At 44.3% G+C, this 16,893-nt stretch overlaps 3 long non-coding RNA genes across 3 annotated transcripts; all 3 read left to right on the top strand.

The window, feature by feature from the left end:
- Nucleotides 1-5,317: 5,317 nt before the first annotated feature.
- LOC112944800 lies at nucleotides 5,318-6,103 on the top strand. Its single transcript, XR_003248840.1, has 2 exons — nucleotides 5,318-5,507; nucleotides 5,955-6,103. It is a non-coding gene; the product is annotated as an uncharacterized LOC112944800 (long non-coding RNA).
- A 4,288-nt stretch (nucleotides 6,104-10,391) lies between these two features.
- LOC112944808 lies at nucleotides 10,392-14,482 on the top strand. The gene is made up of 2 exons (XR_003248841.1): nucleotides 10,392-10,551; nucleotides 14,365-14,482. It is a non-coding gene; the product is annotated as an uncharacterized LOC112944808 (long non-coding RNA).
- Nucleotides 14,483-15,651: 1,169 nt separating this feature from the next.
- On the top strand, nucleotides 15,652-16,477 carry LOC112944809. Its single transcript, XR_003248842.1, has 2 exons — nucleotides 15,652-15,858; nucleotides 15,995-16,477. It is a non-coding gene; the product is annotated as an uncharacterized LOC112944809 (long non-coding RNA).
- Nucleotides 16,478-16,893: the final 416 nt, after the last annotated feature.

Below are 16,893 nucleotides of genomic sequence, written 5' to 3' on the forward strand. Positions count from 1 at the left end.
CCTGCCCGGATCTTGGAGCGCGGAGCTGCCACTCTGCTCCACACACGGGTCAAGTTTGGCTGCAACGTGATCGGGCCAGGGAGGTAGGTTGTGGAGAAATTACCTCCTGCCTGGACAGGATTGTTTTCTTTTTAAGTAGAAATAATAATAAAACTAATAAAGACTATACAAATTGAATGTGTCAGCCCAAGTATGGAGCTGTAATCTGTCTTCTTATTTGCACTCTAATTTTATGCCTGCTGGTACTCAGTTATACAGAACTTCAGCATACATTTATATCTCTCTTAATTGTCTTTTTTTCTCTATTAATTTCTCTGATGTTCAATAAATGATTCTTATGCCTCTTGGTTTAAGAATTCCATGCTAAGTTATATTTCCCTGTTTTTCCACAAGCCAAATATTTTAATTTCTTGCACTACACCTCATTTACTAATAACAATGATGTATTTTCCCTTTCCTTTTGTATTTATTTTTACTGAGAGATGCAGCCGTTCATCACATTCAAATGAAGAATTATTACTTAGCTATTATTATTATTGCTAGTGATGGTATGTAAACAACTATAATGATGTGTGGGCTTGTGTAGGAGCAAAGACTAAAATAAAGATGATGCCTTAGAGGGAATGAATGAGGAAAACGTGCAAAGACTTAACCAGGACACCCTCTCCTTGTTGGTTTTGTTCCCTTTAACTACTCCCCTCAGCTCAGTTGCCCATTTCTTTTGGTCTCTATCTACAATGAAGGTAGGTGGCTTTAGGAGGATCAGCTGTGAAGACAATAAAACTTCCATATCACAGTAATAGCCCGGCTTCCCTCTCTGTCAACTTGGAGCAGGACCAAAAGAGATATGGAAGTTTATGGAAGGGAATAGCACTGGGAACAAACCAAGGGAGGAAAATCCACCCAGGCCCTCAAAGCAGTTCTTACAAAGTGCCAGCTGGAGTGGAGAGTTTAAACCTTATGAATTCAGCAGCATATTCTGAGATAAATATTTTATCCTTCCTCCTGCAAAAGGCGGGAAAAGAATAAAAGAAAGATGACGGAATGAAAAAATCATCTGAGGGAAGAATACAGCAGATATCACTAACCAAACACCTTCCAGATTTACTGAATACCAGAGCCCYAAAAGCTTTTGTAGGCATCACTACGACTTTTTATTCTTTACTTCTTTTCAGAAGAGCTTCTCTAGATGAAAACACCATTCTGATCATCTGTCAGTTCTGTTCCCACTTGTTGCTAACCACCTAGTTATCTAAAGTATATTAAAATAAGGTATGCCTTGTGCAATTCCACCGCGCCACAGAGGCACAGCTCAAGTGCAATGTTTTAATAACACTAATGGCGCTGCTTTTGAACGTCTTCCCTTTAGAGCAAGCATTTATCCAGTGCAGTCGGGGTAAAGGCAGTAGAAACGTTGTGGAACCCTTTTGGCTTTCAGGGACTTTCAGAGAACTGGGAATGAGGGCAGTGATCCCCAGTGGTCCGTGCCAATGAAGCCCAGTGTAGTCCCTGGAAATAGCATTGCTGCCTTGCTTTGCGTTGGTATTTCTGACGTGCTGTCCATGTGAAGTACTTCTCCATGTGAGGAGATAAGGTATTTCTGATTAAATTCTCCCCACAGCCTGGACAATGGGTCTCCTGGCATCCATAGGAAACTACTGGTGCCATCAAGACCCTAATGAGACGTGCAAGACCCGAGGAGGAGTCTGGGGGCACAGACTGCTGCTTCTGTGGTCTTCATAACCCCAGAGTTTGTCTTGGTTTGGGGGTGGGAGGGTTGGGTGGCCACGTCCCTATCCATCACCCACGTCCTTCCATTGCAATTTGCCCACTTGTGCAGGGTGAGTTGAGTTCATGTTTTCTCCTCTCCCTCCCTCCCTCCTAGAGCACCTTTTGCAGCTTGTTTGTTTTCTTGTTCCCTTCCCCAAGATCTTTGAACAAAATCGCAGTCTGTCAAAAACAAAGCGCCGGCATTTCTGAGACCTCCCTGCTTTCCCAGGTAATTTATGAAAATGGAAGAGCCTGTTTCGGGCACAATCCAATTTGTTCTCTGTGAGCATCATAAGCACATTTGGAGCCAGATAAGACAATTATCACACAGATCTTTAATACCTGTAAGTTATAGCTAAAAGGTTTGTTCGGATAAGTTTGTTTTCAAGGGCCATGTGCTGAAGTACAGAGAGGGGGTTCTGCAGCACTGAGGCAGCAGAAAAGTTTCCTCAGCCTCTTGCTTGGTGCATCCATGGTGCTCATTTGTCAGAGCACACATGTATGTGTGTGGTGCACTTAGGCAGAGCGTCCCTCCTCCCAGGTGCTCCAGTGTGGCTCTAAATCCCCTAGGAAGAATCACAGGGATCTGCGACGTCCCCTGTTCCACAGGGAGGCAGCCGTGGAGGCTCCTCCATAATGAGCTGCTTCCTCCTGATGTCCTCACTGCTCTCACGTGCAGTGACAGGCATCAGAAGTCACTGCTCCGGTCTGCTCTCCTTCCACGAGCGAGGGGGACTTGCTGCCAAAATGTGTTTTCCTAATCACTTAATTTTCAGTTACCAGATTTAACTCGCCTGTGTAACCTTCGGCCGACCTTCAAGGCTGAGCACCAAAGTCAATGCTCTCAAGAGAGCTCGGGGAAGTTCCCAGCGAGCCCGTGAACACTGACTGCTCAGCACGGTGTATGAGGTCCCCTAGCACAATATCCATTCCTCATTAGAAAAAAGAATCAGATTTGTAATTGAATTACCAGCTTTTTTTAGTCATTGTTTATGGCTCAGAGTGCAGAGCTGAAATATTCTAATTATTTCGTGATAAGAAATGAAGATAAAATTTACGATTTCATCATGGGGAATGGTCTATAACAGTGTCTACTTGCAGAAGATAAAGTCTGATCTGATAATGAATTAACTTGCTTCACTTATGTGAATGGAGCCAGCAGACAGCACAAAAGGTAATCAGCAGTGTCTTGATCGAGCTTAAATTAGGTATTGTTTTTTAGTTCAATTTAATGTGCAATCTTTGAACACTGCTAGTGTTAGTATTTAGTCAGCAGTGAAAGATCTAGTGTTTAAATCTAGTATTTCTTACCATGTAGTTTTGCAAATAAAAGAATGATATGTTTTTGTAAAGCAAAAAATTAGAGTATTTCAAAATGTTTATAATTATAATAATTAGTTAGCACAGCAGTTCAAGAGCCACAATCCTTCCGATAACTATGCATCTAGGGCATTACCCTACTTTCTTATCAACCCAAACATAAGAATATTTTATAATAGTTAAGACCCTTTGATGTTTATGTGCTTCTTTGGTGAATTTTACTAGAAAGATCTTATATCTATTGCTATTTTAGCTATCTCTTGATATATCCAAGGCAGCAAAACACAGCAGCAGAGAAGGTCTGTTGTGCATTTCTATGGGGACTTCATTAGTGGGAGCTTTCCTGACGTGATATACTGGGTGCTTTTGATGCATCATTCATATATGCAACATGCAACACATCATGAGGGGAGGGGACAGAGGATGGTTTCTGTAGCAATTTATAATAGTAACCCAAATAATGGCCTAAAATCAAGAGGTATTATTTGCACATATGTAACACTGAGGCCTTGCAAGCAATAAAACCCTCACTATCAGCTCAAACCCACACGACCAACTAGGTTTTCCACCATAGATAATCTGACCGGTGAATTACTGAGAGTATTTCAGACTCGATGTTCAGATTTTGACCCAAATCCTATGGACAGGGTTGGAAGGAGAGGGAAAAAGGCACAGAAAGATGAATTGCAGTAACACGCAAGGAGATGAGAACAGGGAGGGAAGAAATGGCCACATTTGGGTTAACTGAGGAGCAGGAATGTGTGTTTGGGCAGACTGTGGTTCTCCAGGTGCCTTTACCTTCTCAGAGGAGGTCAGAGCTGAGCAGATAAAGCCCTTGCACTGGTCTGCTCACTCTGGGGGGAATTCCCCCCTTTTAGCAAGAGATGAACATCTCAATGAGTGATGATGAAATGGAAATTTTACCTTTTCTGGAGGAGAATATTTGGCCCTGAGACAGGCAGGGATTATCCGTCCTCTAGGTTTATTTATACCTTGAGGAGCTGACAGCTCTTCTAAAAGTAGACTGAAGCTTTTTAGACAGTCAGAGGTTTAAAATTAGACACTGGAACTAATAGGCTGTTATTGTCTCATAATTATATTTGACATAATGCTCTTAACTCCCTTCTGAAAAATCACCCTGCGCTGAAGGGAGCCGGGATGCGCGTGTGGCATCGATCACACTGCGACCCATGGCTCTTGCCATGGATGCTCCTTCCAGCTCCCTATGGACAGTATATGGAGGAGCCAATTTGTGCCATCAGCTGTAGAATTAAATTCAAGGGTGCTGTTCAGATCTGCTGTCCTTGGATGTACACTGAGACACTCAGAGACCTGCTTAGGAGGCGTAATCCTTATCCTGCTCCTTCCTCGCAGCAGGAGGGGAGGCCGAAGCCACTGCCTGTTCCCAGGGCTGATGGAAACGTCTCCAAGGTCCTGTCTGACGGAGCTGCAGGGAGAGCAGCAGCTTTGCTCCCTTTCCCCACAAGCTGGGGTGCAGATTGCCCTGGCTATGGGATGCTGCACACATCTTTCCTCGTGGCTTTTGAGCCAGCACCTTTTTCTCACAGGAGTCAAGCTAGCATCAGCCTCTTGTCACATTATGCAAGAGTGACAGTTGGCAACTGAAGTCCCTTTAGTCCCCTATTAAACACTCGGAGGTTTACGGGTTTAATTTTTTGCCTAGACTCCTTGAGCACTGACCTTCAAGCTATTGCCTTGACAACTTGTGCTTTTTAATAAAGCACAGCCTGGTGGAAGGCGGCTGATTTACAGGGGATTTCATTCAGTGAGCCCTGTCCTCAGCGCGCCAGCTTTGCTCCCAGAGCATCCCGGCTGATCGAGCAACCAAGTGCAGCACCTTCACATCTCACTGTGCAAATGCAGCACCTGTGCTCAGTGCGCTGARGGTTCCCCTTTACACTTTTCTTTCTTTTCTTTTTTATTGTATTAGGCCAGCACACAAACCTTCAGAGTCCTAGCTGAGGATGCAGCCCCTTTAAATAACCCTTTTATTTCCTAAGCCCCTTTTCTGCCTTGTTTTGCTCTGCGCTTTCAGCTGCTTCTCGCTAATTGAGAGGCCAGTTGGAACTGATCTGTGGGTTGATGAGAGCCAAAATGCTAATTTGGTGCAGGTGTATAAAGCCCAATAAAGGAAGAAAGGAAAGGCCTGGCTTCCAAAAAACTTTCTTAGTAGGTTTTACCCTCATCTATGGTTCTATCTAGGCAAAATACCTCTGTTTTGAGGGAGCTGAGTAGTTTCTGTTCCTCTGGGCCTTGTAGACCTTTATGTGCTTACCTGTCTCCCAGACAAAAAGTAGAGGATTTTTGTCTCAGCCCTTTGTGAAATGAGGTGCCCATGGTATGTTTTGATGCAGAAGTTGCTATGTTGATTCTCCAGGAGTGTTTCTGGGTAAGAGGTAAGGATGAGATCTTTGCATGTCTGGTGGTGATCAATATGAGTYAATTAATGCTTCAGTAGTCATGAGTGGGTGTAGGGGAGAGCTAGGTATGCTTAAGGTGATTCATGCAGCTTTGCTGGATTTAAGTTTAATGAGAAGCTTATTTTGCTGCCATTATGGATAATGTCCATCCATATTCTTGATATCACTCAAGGGAGGCTTCTCTTTATGGCCATCTAACTCCTAGGAAGAAATATGAACTTTTTGGTACCTCTCTTGCCTAAGAACACACAATTAAGAGAATGGTCCATTTACTTCTCTATGATGCCTAGACACTCCTGCTCTGCAGCTCCCTCGGGCTGGCCCTGTCTGTGGGGTAAGTCCCTSTGCCAGCTCAGCTCTGCTCTGTCTGCTGCATCTGTCCTGCTTTCCTTACAACTGCTCTTTTGACCTCTTCTTCTTCAGTCTCACTCTCTGGAGCCGTTAGACCCATCCGTGGAGTGGACCTCAATCTGATTTCTGCCTGTATCRGTTTCCCCTGCATCTGTGATGGAAAGTGCACCTGAGCCTGCCAAGGCAGGGGAGCAAGGAGGAACAGTCAGCACCAAACTCCTCRTGTGGTGTCACTGAGCTGCTGATCAGGCTACCAGCAGACTCAACACAGCACCTGCCTAAACTTAGTGCTAAGTGCCACACATTGGGAAGTGTTTCTCATGTGAAATGAAGCTTTTGAAAATAAAATTTTTTGGGGAAAAAAAAGCCCTCTAATTGCCTTTGTAATTTAAACTCTCACAAAATATTTGAATTGCATTAAGAAATGTCTTCAAAATTTATTTTGCCATTTGAAAAGCATTGGTGGCTGTGGGCCCTCCCCCTGACAGTGTGAATCCAGAGGTAAGACTGAGGCTTTCAAAGCACGTGAGATATACTGTGCATGTGAATGTCTGTGTATCACATAGTACGTTGGGGCCTTGACCTATTTAGATGCTAGGCATGAATATATAAATATTAAATAACTTCTAAACTGCTACATCAATTCAATGTCTTGACTAAAACCTTTGACTGAGGCTTCTTCAAACTAGCAAGAATTAGATTTTTCCCTTTGGGACAGTCTTATCTGAACGTATTGTCATGTTTGCCCTGTTAGAGCTCTTTGCTGAGCCAAGCTGGAATACGTGTAGAACAAACAGAAGTACAAAGACTTCTTAAGGCAACAAAGAGAAATCTGAGCGTGATGGCATCGCTGTTGTCGCTCGGTGCCTGGCACTCCGAGCTGCAGGCACCCTGGTGCTGCTCGGCAGGTTGATGCCACCAGGAGTGGGCACCAAGAAGAGAGTGTCTCTCCTCAACCAGAGGCACCTGCCTGTAGCTGCAGCCTCTGTCTGCCTGCCAGCCCTTTCCAAAGGGAAGCCCAGAAAGCAAGCAAAAGAAAAAGGTTAATCTAGAAGCAAGGGCTTGAAATAGAGTGAATGGAAAAGAGAGAAYTGCACAATCTGAATCATGGCTTGCTGGAAGGTTCAAGTGTTTGCTGTTGCTGCTCACTGCACTTCCCTTGACTCGCCCTCTGCYGACAGAGTTCCTGTTGGACACTTGCCTGTTTCCAGACTTGCCCACAGTTTGAAGACTCACCTGTTATATAAAGTTGGCTTTTCTCTCCTTCTGCTAATTTGGGATTAGTACAGAAAGCAGCTCAGAGACCCCCAGGGCCTGTGTGGATGCACCAGGTAGAGCAGTTTATTGGGACAGAGGAGAGGAGAGATCCAAGAAGTTTTTTTCCTGTTACCACCCATGGCATCACCCTTGCACTGCATGAGACAGTTGCCTGTCAAGACTGTAGGCATGGATTAAAGACTTGGGGTCTTTGTTGGGGTCTGAGTTCTGGGGAAGATGGAATTTTCAATACAAGTCTTGAGTGTTTCAATCCAAGATATGCACCAGGTCTCAGATCAAGCTGAGAACACACTCTGTAGTAAGAGACACTTCTATCTACAAGACCCCAAAATAAACTAGCTGCACAAGGTAGTGGGGCCATCTCCCTTGCACAGAAATTCAAATATACAAATCACTCACCCAAGATCACATAGGAAGTCAAATCCAGAGTCAAGGCTTCAGGGCAGTTCTCTAGGTTCTCTTAGCCTGTAAGCCTACCCTTTCTTTCCTCTGCACAGACTGAGAAAAATTATTATAGAAATCTCAAGTTCAAACTACTTGCTATTTGGAGAGCAGCCCATGTCCTGGCTGCTTTATCAGTTTGGGTGGAATGAATCCAAGACATCACTTACACTGACTTAATATTAAATGGCAGTAGCCACCAGGACAGATTTACTGTCTGATGATGTCTTCCTGACTGCGACGGTAACAATAAAGACAAATTTTTTGCTCATTAAAAGACTTCAGTGCTTAGTCCCTCTAGCAAAATGTTGRAGTTTTCTGTTCTACAGAACATCAAATTTTTGCAACAACAGTTTTATCAAGGAGAGATTGCTCCTGGTGTTACTCCGTTGTAAGAGGCAAGTTTAGCCTGGAAATATTGCTGCATTTAAGGCRTGAGGTGGCTTCTGTGCTGTAAGGGGGCAGTGAAGCATGGAGAGATTGGGGAAGCATAGGAAGGATAGAGGCTGCAAACTCTTTTTCTTGGAAAGAAACAGCTCCTTTGCCAYAAGAACCCTCTGGCCATCATGGCTAGAGGCAACGAGCAACTCTGGCATCGCTCAGCTGGCTGAAAACCAGCAGGACATGCAAAAGAGACAAGATCTTAATTATCAGTGTAGAATGAAGGAATATGTTCTGCCTTTTCTGCCTCCTCAGGGAATCCTTCTCTCCAGATTCTCAACTCCCCTTTAAAAAGCTGAGTGTTGTTTACTACTGGCGTACTGCTCTGCAACTCCGGTGTCTTGAGAGCCTCTGCCAAGTCCTTCCCGTAGAGCAGTGCTTAGACGTGCCCCAGAAGTGACCCAGCCAAGGCGACAGTGTCCTGCCTCACAGGGACTGCTCCTTCCCTGAAGAAGCTCATAAGTCTTGCCCAACTTACGGCTAAGAGGATATTCTGATATCTGCCATCTGAGAGCTACAGTTAGAGCTGGCCTAGTTTATTATGGGCTGACAGAGCCATAAAAGGTATTAATTAAGAATACAATGAGGCAAATATTCTTGTTTACTTAAGCTAGAGTGGTAAGTTCTACTTYAGTTTTCCAGTTTGGGGTTAAATGTGAAGTCCCAGTTTGGTAGTTCCAAGCCGGGGCTTGAAGGGCAGGTTCCCTCTGTTCCTCCTGAGGTTGGGGCCTGCTCTGGTCCTGGTCTTGGTAGGGCCAGACTTTCAGCCTGTGCTTGCTCCTTAGCTTCTCTTGCCTTTGTTTAGCCAAGTSAGATGTAGCTGATGGAAGTGATGAACCCCTTTTAACTGCTACTTGGATTTTGAGGTGCAATTTTCTTGTCCCCTATTGCAAAACCATGCAGACACTCCTCCGGCACGCTGCAATTGTTGAAAAGCCTGAAAATCCCTGTTGTTCCCTTTGCACCCCTGAAGTTACCAAAATGCAATGCAGAAATGGCAGCGAGGAAGCCGGTACGTGCAGCACTTGCTGTTTATTTGTGTTGGCTCTGTGTCTGCGCAGCCTGGTGTGAAGGATCTCATCGTGGCTGAGCCATATGCTGAAGGGAAGCAGAAGGAAATGTGAGATGAATGATTTTTCTGACACCTCCTGCACTCAGATGGGCTCTGTGAGTCTCGCTTTGCTCTTCAGTGCTGTCACGCTCTCATTAGGAGCAGTCAACAGATTGTTAATCCTCCGGGGAAGCATGATGGATGGTGCTCTGCATCACGGGGTGGCCTCTATCGGGTCTCCTGGTCCCCCCTTCACCTTCCTTAATTGTGTCTGTAAAAACAACAACAACAACAAATACACACACTCTATTGATGGGAATGGAAATGGTCAGAAATCAGCCAACACTCATGTTTCAGTATCAGGAGGTATTGCTATTGGTCAATGCCCACTGAGAGCAAAATTGGCCTGAAACTGAAAGCTATAGATACCTCCTAAGATCAAGACATATTGATRGTTTTTTTATAGGGATTGATAACACATGTTTCTCAAACATCAAAGGGGTAAAGAGAAGGAAATGGCAACAACTAATCTCTAGGTTGGTGCTGAAGATCTGCTTTTCCTTGCTAAATGTYATGACCCATGTCTGCTCCTTGAGGCGATGAGCTAAGCTAATGAGCTTGCAGTGCAGAAAATGCCCTTCCTCACTTGACCCTAGCGAGGCAGAGAAACGGGCCCTAGAGGAAACAGGGTAACTCAACACTTACCTGCCAAGTACCTCTGTTGATCCTTGAGTGTCTACTTGTTCTGTGCTGACCAAGCCCAGAATCACTTCAGGATGATGGCTAAGCAGGTGTTTAATTTTAAAGTAGTGAAAACAGGCAGATGAAGGGTAGGTGCTAACTTGGGTTGAGGCTCTTATTCTGCTGTGCAGAAGATGCAGGTGCTGAAACTGATGCTGAGCAGCAGCACTAGGTGCCATTCCCTGGGATGGCGCCGTCCCAAGCCCGTGTAGGGGAAAGCACAGTGTCTGTACAGTGTTGTGAAGATGCTAGGTAGGATTGCCTGAATTACTTGCTGCAATTATCTTCTCTGCAAATGTTTTCCTTTTCCTCTAGTCTTAATTTATTTGCAAATGAATCTGAATTTTGTTTGATGCATAATCTTATAATTGACCAGATGCTGTTTGGACACTGTTTCCAAAMAGTCCTGTGTGTCTCACTGGCGGCACAGTCTGACTTTTTTTTTCCCCCCCTGCTGTTCTTGATTATTATTTCTGATATAGGCTGACCAGATGTATTTTTTCTACTTCCTAATTATTCTTTTTTTCTGATTTTTTTTTCTTCCACAGAGGGAAGATGTGAACGAGCACACTCCTGTTTGATACTTATTTTGGTACAAGATCTGAGAATTATGCTGATCAGAAAAAAAAWCCATTCATCCCAGGAGCTGTGATGAATAAACCTCAAAGGGCCAAAAATTATGGACTGTTTCATCAGGCAGRGGAATTCATCTCTCAGGTATCCTCTCTTTGCTCTCTACTTCTGACTTTTTTCCCCTCCCTTCTCTCTTCCCCTTCCTCCGAATGTCATGATCAGACTCTGGAAAATGGAAGATCACAAGATTTCCATGTAATTTTGGGTTTCSGCTCAAGCTTGTTGGTTTTGTTGGCTGGGAATGTAAGATATCAGCCATAAAGCAAGGTCAATAAAGGTGACTCATTGCTTATATAATCTGCAATGTCCTTGTGGTAAAGTTTAACCTTCTTAATAAGCACCTGCAGCTTGATTTAACTAATGCTAACTGAAGCCGGCTGCTTTTCACCCAGTGTCCCTTCTGTAGGTATTCTGAAGCTTTGATGGGAATATTTCTATTAATCTACAGTGAGGTCAGGGTTTTGCTTGATGTTAATGATGTTAATATTGCAAGAAGTTGCTTGGAACTAGAGAACTTTTGCTGTGTCTATTCCTGCTTTCCTGTCCCGGCAGTATGAAATAATGATCCGTAGACTCCAGTGGAGCACTACTGATCTGCGCCTGCTGAGCATCTAACCTGAGGTGTTTCATTCATTACTTCATTTAAAAGGCAAAATAGATCATTCTGGTCTAGATTATTAAACTGTTTCCTTTCCGACTGAGTATCTGGGCAGCTCATAGTGTTTGGCATTTAAAAGAGTTTCTCCTTCCTGCACAGTGCTGAATGCTGGCATTATTTTGCAGCACGTGATGATTTTTTAAAAAATGCATTCAGCTTTTGCCTTCTATTGTCTTGGATCATTAGCCAGCATCCTGTTCTGGAGTGTGATCAGTGAAGCCTGGTGCGGCATCTCTCGATGTGATATCGCTTCTCAAACAGCCTGCGGTGGGAGAGAAATTAATTTCTCAAAGCTTCAGCATCATTACGGACCCAGTAAAATCAGATGGATTCCCTTGTTTTAAACACTCCAGCTGAACACGGAGAACATTGGAGAGTTATTCAATGCATCCTCTTCCAGGACAAGAGGACTGTTTACTTTTAGGGTATGATTACATTGGCAAGGGCGACTTTCCTGCACTATCCTGGATTTCCCTTCTGTTTGGAGCTGGAAGTTTGTGGGAATAGTCTGGATACAGAGCAGATGAGAGCAAGTGGAAGAGCAGGTTCTCCATCTACAGGGTCTCCAGCATCTTCCTGTAGAGCAATAAATTCTTTAAATATTCATATCTTCAAGAGTTTCACTGCTTCTCTGCATGGTGATACTGGGGGATCTCACCAGCCAGAGACTCATTAGATAGCTCAGTGATGTGCATCTATCCCATAGGGTCCCATAGCATCCCTTGTCACTGGATTCGCAGACCAGAGATGTGGGATGCAGCCCACGAGACAACACAGTCTGCAGGCATGTGCTGGCCAAGAAGGGCTAAGGAGTCTTTGCCCCAAAGTAGGTCGAAAATAGCTGTGTGTCCTTGTCTGGAGTGAATGACACACTGTCCTTTCCTGGCTAAGCCACTGAAAACAGAGAAGTGCTCTACTGCTCTGCTGTAATGTGTGGACCCCTTTTGTACATCTAAGTTTTAGAAACATGAATCACTCGCACAGATGCGTTCACGCAGATAGAGCGCTGTGCACCGCTTTGAAAAATTACCTCTAAAAATATGGTTCAAATGATGCAAATCCAAGAGATGCGATATGGTGTTGGGAAGTCATTAAAACCTCTTTTAATGACAAATTTCTTTACCAAATGTTCTGTCTTGGAAATGGGCACGCAGTCTGAGCCTGAAAAAAAATCTTGTTTCCTCATTAGCAATGGAATATCAAAAGTTCTTTTTGGGTACTTCTTTCTACCTTTTCGTCTCTAAAGTGTTAGCGAAGAGTTAAAATCATTGCTTGCCATGTCCAAAAGGTCTGAGAAGACTTCAGCTTTCTTGCTGAAACCATGACCCCTGAGCRTGTGAACAGCTACTGAATTGCTCTTCCGAGCAATGAGGGCACCTCCCCATCTGCTTTGTAATTAGAAGCATTGACTTTAAGAGAAGAAAAAAATGGAAAAAAAAACTTGTGCATCTTGCAGCAGTGGAGCTGGAAGTTTTATTTTTGGTGAGTAGGCGGGCTAAGCAGCCTCTGCTAGTCCAGCTAAGTGCCCCAATGTCACAGCAGTCTCAAAACCTGAGACAGCACAAGTGCACTGAGGCAGCTCTATAGAAGTTCTCCATAAGGTTCTTCACCTCTTAGGCAAGAGCAGGAACAAGCATCTGCCTCAGTAAAATGCCTAGTCGTGCCTTGCACGTGGGCCAAAGAGCAGCAGAGGTTCGTGCTGCTCCAGTGTCACTACCTTGTTCTCCTCCATGCCCAAGGGCTGAACTCTCCTCTCTGAACTGTCTGCAATGTTGCATCTGCAAGGGAACCTGTGGCTGCACCTTCTCCTGTGCTGGTTGTGGTCTGCCTGAGGTGGATTTCTATCTGGAGAGCAAAAGCCCTCCCTGTGGCTGCATGTGGCTGAGAACATCCCTCAAAGGCTCCAAGCAGCCCTGACCAGGAGAGGCTGTAGAGCGTGTGTGTGTCCCCTTGTCCCCCTGCCAGCTTCATGACTGTGTTAGTTTTGCAGTGTCCTTGAAACTTTCCCAAAAGGGAAACTATTTTTTCCACTTATTTATTCTCTGCGGCTTTTGGATTGCAGCATCTTTGTGCCTTTGCATCGGGCAGTCCCGCATGCCTCCCATCAGCTCTGAACGTAAGCGCCTTTTATGAGTTTTGCCTTTCTAATGCACATCTTAGGAATGCAAATTTTTGCAAATGGAAAATGTTCTCTAGTGTTGCAAACACAGCTATATTTTTGCACAAATCAGAGTCTGGCAATGTTGTACAGTGATGACATTCTAATTTTGAAAACTTGAAAAATCATTGAGATACTGTTTGTCATGTACATAGCTTATTTTTGTGGCTTATTTTCCTATCAGCTCCCTGCTACCAACTTTGGTTAAAGGTTGTAGATCAGAGGCATGTTTAAAATGTCTGACTCTTCCGTGCATCTTTCCAAGGGAAACAGGAGGCTTCTTTTTTTTCCCATTATGCAATGCAAGCTCGGCCTTCAATTGCCTTAGGATGAGCTTGCCTAGAAAGCAGCAAAATGTGAATTACAGATGCTAAACTCTTTCCCTTTCTTCCTCCATCTCTGCTAATATTGGGTGGACTTAAGAAATTTTAGTTATCAAGTGTCCAATCAATATGACATACTTTGCTACTTTACTCATGCTTTATTCAAAGCTGTGCTTGATGAAACACATAATTCAGTGCTATAAGGAGAGTGACATTGCTTGGGTCTTTTACTCATTTCTCAAAGCAAACAGAAACACACCTAAAACCAACTACTTTTTATTGTTACTATCTTTAAAGCCCCCTAAATTGTTCCTGGAGGTAAACTGCAGCATCACACTGAAAGACTTGGTAAGACTGGGGATTGGCTTATAAAACACTTTGGGAGAGTTGGTCCTCTATGTCCTTAAAGACCTGGGAACAGAATCTGTAAATCTGGGAAGAAATACGGCAACTTACACCTCTGTGAGACTACAGCAAGAGAAGGGCCGAGTTGTTGGCATTGTATGTTAGATACAGAAGAACCAGCTTCAGTTCTCTTGTGTAACTGCCATTTTCAAGCCTTGTAAATGCAATAAGGCTTCCTCTTTCTATTAATGGTGGGGAAAACCATGTATCTGTCCTTTATGCAATATTTTTGATGGTTAGGTAACTTTGGGCTGCCTTGTTCCAAGCATACGGTCAAAATGTTCTTATTTTCATATGTAAAAGTCAATGCATGCATTTTTTAAGAACTGTTACCCCATTACTACCCATTACAGGAGCCATCTAGGCTGTGTGAGGTCATGTTCAAATGTAAACTCCCAGCCTCCACCCTGTCTGCACCCAAGTTCATCCTCAAGATCTTTGTGCAAGCTCTGACACGGACAAGCTCAGGCGGATGTTGGGAGGAAAGCTTGCATCCACTTAACTCCTCATAGCTGGGTAAGCATGGCCCTTTCTCAGCTTGGCCTCCTCGGTTTGGTTCCTGTTTGCTCTATGTCTTATGATGACTTGCAATGGGTGGTTGCATCACTCTTCTTGTGATTGAGACTGTCCAAAGAAGTCATTGTGGGGGTCCTTCCTTGGTGGATGCCACGTTGTCTGTTAGCTGCAGGCTAGAGACAGCAATGCATGTGCAGGTAATGCAGGACAGCGAGCCAGCCATGCTGTTGTGCACTCTGGGGCTCCTCGTGTTAACCATCTAAGTCAGCAGCTCATGAACTACCTTACATAGTTTGTCAAGAAAAATGTGCTGCTCCGAGCGGCAATTCATTGATCATGCTCGGGGTGTGATGAAAAGCTCTCAGTGCCTACCACTGGAGAGGGAGCCTTGCAAGACTAATTTGCAGCATGTCCCTAATGGAAACATGAGCTAGGATAAATTCTACTGTAAAGAGTGCAACCAGGTATGCAAAAATGTCACTGTATTTAGCCTTTTCTCGGACCAGGTTTCGAAGGCGCTGGGTCTGCTCTGTACCTAGCACTCTGAGCCTGTCTGCAGCAGTTCCTCAGAGCTGGTTGGAGTGTCCTGCAGTTTCTGCCACTTGTTTGGTGCTGCTATGCCTCCAAACAGATTGCCGGCTCGAAAACCGCTTAGCTCTGCCAAACTCTCCCAGTCCAGCTGCCCACATCCAATTAATGTGCCACTCTGGTAGAGTTTTAAGTGATTATTGACTGATTGCTTTTACTCTGATCAATTCCCAGACTGATACATGAGAGAAAACAATATTGATAAGTGCTTAAGATCAGCACTGTGCTTCTCACCATGAGATGTTACTGGCTAAATGCTAAGTTATTATTACCACTGTCTCTTGAGCTAAATCTTGCTTCACAGTTTAGTGCTTCAGATAATTAGGTGGGAAGAGGAGAGGAATCTATAATGGAAAAGGAAAACTGTGGGTCTTAAATGAACACCTAGGTGAAATGGGCAAAGTGGCCCTAGGGACTTGGTCATTGACCCTGAGTTAAGCTTCATTGCTCAGGGTGACAATGATTCATATCCTGTGTGGACAGATGCACAAGCAGCTTAAAAACATCTTCTGTTTGTTGTAGCTCCCCGCAGTCACACAGAGGTCGGGTCTCTGCCGAGATTCCTGATACGATGGCAGTCTTGTGGATGAGGGGTTGACTTGGCAGTCAGCAGAGCTGAAGATGTTGACAGCTTCCATGGGAGCAAGGAGCGGTAACTCACCACGTGGGAGCTATAAACACCTCCCCAAGAACATGCTTTGAACACTCATGTCTGTGGAAAACGCTTGGGTGGAAAGAATGAGGTATGAGGCCTGGTGTGATATTTGTAAACATGCTGAGTCCCTTGCCTCGGCCAACTTTATTAATGTCAGATCATTAATTGTAAGGCATTTTTATTCTGATGTCATGTACTGGTATCCAGCACTATTATTATTCTAGATCTGAACTGCTTCAAGAGCCAAGAAAAGGCTGGAGTCTCATGGCAGTCATGGAAGAGAAGTTCTGAAGTGGGTTAATCCTTTGCTCTTTCCACAGTCCATATTGTGAAGCTGTTCCATGGTTTAAATGAGTCTCCTTGGACTTGACTCTTAGGGCATTGCTGTTTTTCCCCCTGCAATGAACTGTGAATCACAAAGATCTGTGGGGGACAAGTCATCTGGAATGGGGTGGGCAAATATGGTCCTGGTAAGACTGTGGATATTTGTGAAATAAAGGAGCATCCTTTATTTCTATTGGCAAGCTTTGCTGAGGCCTGAGCTCCAAGTTTGGTCTAGTGTTACCTTGTATAGGTGATAGTGGGCATGATAGAGACTCTTCATTAAGTCCTACGTATATGTCTGATGTTACTGTGTTACCCTTCTCTTGGATTTTGACTGGAACTGACCCTGCACCAGTTCCCACCCTGGAGGACGTGGCTTACCAGCAGAAATGCAGATAGTCTCCTGCTGTCTCTACAAGGCAGACTTCACTGAGTGCACCTCTGCTCTCGTGTACAGAGCAATGCTGAGCAGAACTGACAAGCAGGTAGCTGGTATTACCTCTGTGCCAAAGTCGTGGGTGTTTTGTGTATTGCTTTTCTCTCTTTATAATTACAGAATATTATGAAATGCAGTAAGATTTCTCGCTTGATGTCTGTATTTCACACAAGTGTGTTTAGACAGGCGGTTGCTGGAGGAGACACGAGTCTCCATACAACTTATGGTTTAACAGCATATCTGAAACAATGACACTTATTTCTCAATGAAGCCTCTGTAAAGCGAGCTGTGGAGCTCTGATGTAACACTTAGCCAGGCACAGCATGAGTTACGCTTCAAACCAGCAGAATCAGCATATTTTCT

Source organism: Nothoprocta perdicaria, unplaced genomic scaffold, assembly GCF_003342845.1.
Source record: "Nothoprocta perdicaria isolate Ctin4 unplaced genomic scaffold, notPer1 scaffold_176, whole genome shotgun sequence".
NCBI lineage: Eukaryota > Metazoa > Chordata > Aves > Tinamiformes > Tinamidae > Nothoprocta > Nothoprocta perdicaria.